Here is a 4,797-nt window from a genome sequence, read left to right as displayed (position 1 = left end):
AGAAGAATTCTTAGAGAGCCCCAATGAGATGGCAATGCAGCTGGGAAAAATACTACAGGATCACAGGGTGAGAAGATTTTCTGATTTGTGTTGGTAAGGAGGTTGTTGTTGAATGAAAAATGATTAACTGAATAAGTCTTTACAGTGAAGAACTTATGAATGACCAGTGTTTATGAATGATCTATGTTTGAGAGCAAATCAGATAAACTTGTCATTTACCAACTAGTACATGTTCAATATATTCAGTTTTGTCTGCGTGGACCTTTTAGTTACATTATAAAAAAATATAGTGAATTGTAGGAGAACAAAGTGTAACATAATACACAAGCGAACAAAAAACTGTTTTTAAAATTATTCCACCATATAATTATGTATATTGTTAAATTTAGTTAAAGCTAGGATTAATTTGTCGTTTGGCTTGCATTGCCATTGTTTTGGTATTACATTATAATTGTATATTGTATACATATGTGCTCATATTTTCAAATATTACAAACAATTTATAATACTTAAATAACATTCATCTAGTTGTATGTGTATATTTTTGTAACAACAACATTGTAGCCATGTGATATAAACATCGTTTTTAATAAATATTTTATAAAGTCTTCACGTGTGCATTTTAAGATAATTCCATCTTGGTTGTTTTCTTTTGTAGTAACATTATCTGATGTTAATTGTCCCATAATTTCTAGCAACTATTCACTAAGTAAATTACATTTAATATAAACATGTCTGTTTTATTTATTCTTGTTGTCTGTGATGTGGGACTAGTATTTGTCTTATTGGACTGAGTTGATTATTTTACTTTCTATATGAAGCAATATTTATTTTTTGAATTAAGTTTATATTTTGTTAGCATCAGTGTTTGTGACACATTTCTAGTTAACCTTTTTCCTCTCAGAAGCAAAGTGGAAATGGATATGTGCAAACAGCATAAAACCAGAACAGCCTGCAAGTAAATCGCAGGCTGTTCATGTTGTATTCTTTTGGCTGCTCATCAGTATATAAGGGTTAGAGACGGGGCCTTTAAAATTGAATCTAGTAAGAAAAGTCTTTAATTGTATTTACATTTCTAAGGGACTAATAAGGGTCATAAGGGTCATAATACGCATTTTAAGTGGTGAAGGGTTAAATAATGATTTTGGTGGCTTACATGTAGATGATGTCATTTAACCATAGGCTATGCATATAGGAATCAGTTGTTATGGTAGTGGATTTAATATATGAAATCGCAAAACTGTATTTGTTGTACTGTCAAATTATAGACACATTTGTTTCATTACTAAATGTGCAACATTTAATCAGATATTCTGTGATGTGTATATTTATGATTCTCCTCAACCCTTTCCCACTCAGAAGCAAAGTTAAATGGATATGTACACAAAGCATACAACCAGAAAAGCATGGAAGTAAATCGCAGTCTGTTCAGGTTTTATGCTCTTTGCTGCCCATCAGTATCTAAGGGTTGGAAATGAATCTTTAAAAACTTGAATCTAGTAAGAAAGGTCTTTTATTAAATTTAAATTAGATTAAATTTAATCTCAGGGACATCAAATGCGTCAAAATACGTATCTAAGTGGTAAAGGCTTAAAGTTCATGTAATAAGCTGGTAATCAGCTGTCAATTGACTTGTTCTTATGCAAAAAATGTGTTTAGGCAAGATTTTATTGAATTCATATATTAAGATATTAAATGCACCTCACTGGATTTGCTTTGAGAAACTATTTAAATTGTACATGAATAATATCATTGAGTAAGCCTTGCTCAATGAAAATGGGACTGAAAATTTGTGCAGTCTGCAAAGGGTAATCAGTGAAAACACTTTTTCTTTATATGATATTTCTGATTGTTTCTTCTTAGCAAAAAGCCAGTTTAGGCAGAAAATTTCATCCCTGATTAGCCTTTGCAGACTGCACAAGCTGATAACAGACGACACTTTACGCACATACATAAGACCCCGTTGTATTTTATTAGCAAATTATGAATTATTACTATTCTCCTTTTTCAGACATTCTTTGAAGAGATGGAACCCCAGAAAATATTCTTCCAGCAAGTGCCTCGTGCGGGCAAATATGAGGGTACACAAATCCCCGCCCCACTGATGGACAATCTCCACCAGCGTCTGACGCGCGTCTGCACGATGGCCCCACAGCGCGAGCGCAGGCTGGAATACGAGGAGATACAGTACCAGCTACTGGCCTTCCTTGTGACCTCAGAGAACAAGCTCAAGATATGGACCGTCAAGTACGGCCACCAACCCAAAGTGGAAGCGCTACTTGCTGATTATAAGGTCAGTTGTTAAGGACTTTTTTCTTTTTTAAGAGGGTCCTGATATTTGAGGACATTTCTCCCAAGTGAAGCAGTTTGCTTCAAATTTTAAATTTACCTTTGAACAATTCTGTTCTGTTCTTAGTTTTTTTTTAATGTATCCTTGTTCCGGAAAAACTGGGGTCAATGCATAAACAGTTAGTGTTGAATCACTTAAGCCTGACCAAAGCGAAAATACAGTTTAGGCGGAAAATGTCGTCCCTGATAAGCCTGTATTCACTGCACAGGCTTCTCAAGGACAAAACTTAACGCACATGCAATAATTTCCATTTTGCCAGAGGGAGGCTCATTTATTATTCCCCCGAAAAAGAAGTATTTTCCTCAAATCCAAAATCAAATTGAATAAAGTAAAACCTGTAGCCTGTTGTAAATTATCAAGAGCACTGAATGAAGAATGGATTTATATGAAACAATAAAAGAAATGACTGGAATAGCATATGAACATAAGATAAATAGTAAGTTTTATAAATATTACATTAAAGTTCATGAAGTAATGAGCATTAAACTGTACCTTCTTTACAATTTTTTATCAGAAAACAAGTTTTGTATTCATCCCTTGTAACGTCGGTGATAAGTAGGTCAGTATTTAGCGCATTTAAGAGTTAAACAGTTCTGTGCTGTTCGAATGTTATCTAAAATGGACATAAAACTTATGATATTGGGTTATAACTCCAATCTTTGATTAAAGGTTAACGTGTTTTCAGAACTTTGTACATTCCGGGAATCTATTCAAAAACTATGACCAAACATACGAGACCTGTAAGCGAAATGCAGACGCATACACAAAAAACAACGATAACAAGAAAGAGACCGAGAAAATGAACGCTTACTTCGATGAAGTGAATGGACGTTGGAAGAAAGTATCCGTGGAGATCAAGAGCGTTCAGTTTATGTTGGAGGAGGTGATAGACTGCTGGCGGAAATACAACGCAAGTGTGGATGTGCTCACAGTCTGGCTGAATGATGACGAGCGGGTCATGTCCAGATCTGCCGACGAACAACAGGTGGGAAAACGTTTTTGACTGATCTATAATGTATGACAGGATGTCCTGTGTTTTGAAAATAGTGATATAAATATATTGGTTTTGTTTAAGACGATTGTTTTACGCTTGTGTTGGTTTTCATAGGTCAATATATCATATTATCGGAAAAGCTGTTAAAAATTATAACTTTATAAGATGAGACATTTTAGAGTTTTAGTTCAAATTATTATTTATATATTTTCTTAATCCATGTCTTTGTAAACAATATTGCCTGCACATAAAGTGGAGTTTGGTACACATGGACTGAACGATGTCTAAAAACTAAAATCATGATTATGTTTTGTTTTCTTGTTAACCTTTCTTTTTTACATAACTACAATTTCGTTTTAATACATCAGCATTCTTTGATAGCTTATCAATTCATTTTTCGTCCATACAATATTAACCCGAAATGACACGTTTGGTTTAATATCAATAATGATTCTTGCAAACCTTTGATGTTTGCATACATGATGTTTGAACGCTATTTACACCCCCACACCACCTGACCTCATTTTAAAGTTGACTTTTACCTATTTTTTGTCCTGGCCTAAATCAGAACTTTAAACATCTGAGTAAAATCAAAATGCAAAGTTGCGTCTAATGTTAATACCGGTTACAAAACGTTTATACTTTCATGGCCATTACCTATGAACAACCTTAAACACCATCATCACTGTTTCATGTCGACCTTGACATTAACCGGCTTTGTTACTTTGACTTATTAATGCCACTTAAAGTATGTTTGCAACTAAATTGACCGTTTCTTAATATTTATACTATTTACTCAAAATCTTGGGAGACCTCAATTTATCAATCAACACACTCACGTCACCTAACCTTATTTTGATAAAGACCTTATTTTGGAAAAAGAATGTGTCTGAGGAGCGAATGAATCATTAATGAAAAGTATTCCACAGAGAACATCATTATTTATTGAAAACAGCATATTGTATCTTTCAGCAATTCTTTGCCGACCTTGCGAAAATTAAAGAAAAACATAAAATCGTGAATGAGTCTGGAAACTTCCTGATCGAGACCACAGAAGAACCAGTTGCTACTGAAATCAAGACGACCTTGCTTATGGTTAATCGTAGGTTTCAAGAACTTGTAGAATCATTGCAGCACTTTAAGAAAGAAGAGGTCGTAGGTAAAGCTCGCAAGGATAACAATGATGGTCTTCTTAAACTGACGCATTGGTTAAAGGGTGCTGAGGAGCTTATGGCAAGAGAAGTCGCCTGCAAACATGCTGTGCTGCGAGATTATTTGAATGACCTTGAGGTATGTTGCAATATTAAATGTTTAATGTTATCAATGAATAAGAATTTGCTGTGAAGTAAGAGGTTATATTATTTTATAAATATTTGTAGGAATATGCTTTTAAGCTAAATCATTTAAATCTGAAAATTAAAAAAATGGTTTAATAAATAAATGTATATTTCCT

This window comes from Dreissena polymorpha, chromosome 3 (genome assembly GCF_020536995.1).
Source record: "Dreissena polymorpha isolate Duluth1 chromosome 3, UMN_Dpol_1.0, whole genome shotgun sequence".
Taxonomy (NCBI): domain Eukaryota; kingdom Metazoa; phylum Mollusca; class Bivalvia; order Myida; family Dreissenidae; genus Dreissena; species Dreissena polymorpha.
This window is presented reverse-complemented; position numbering follows the sequence as displayed.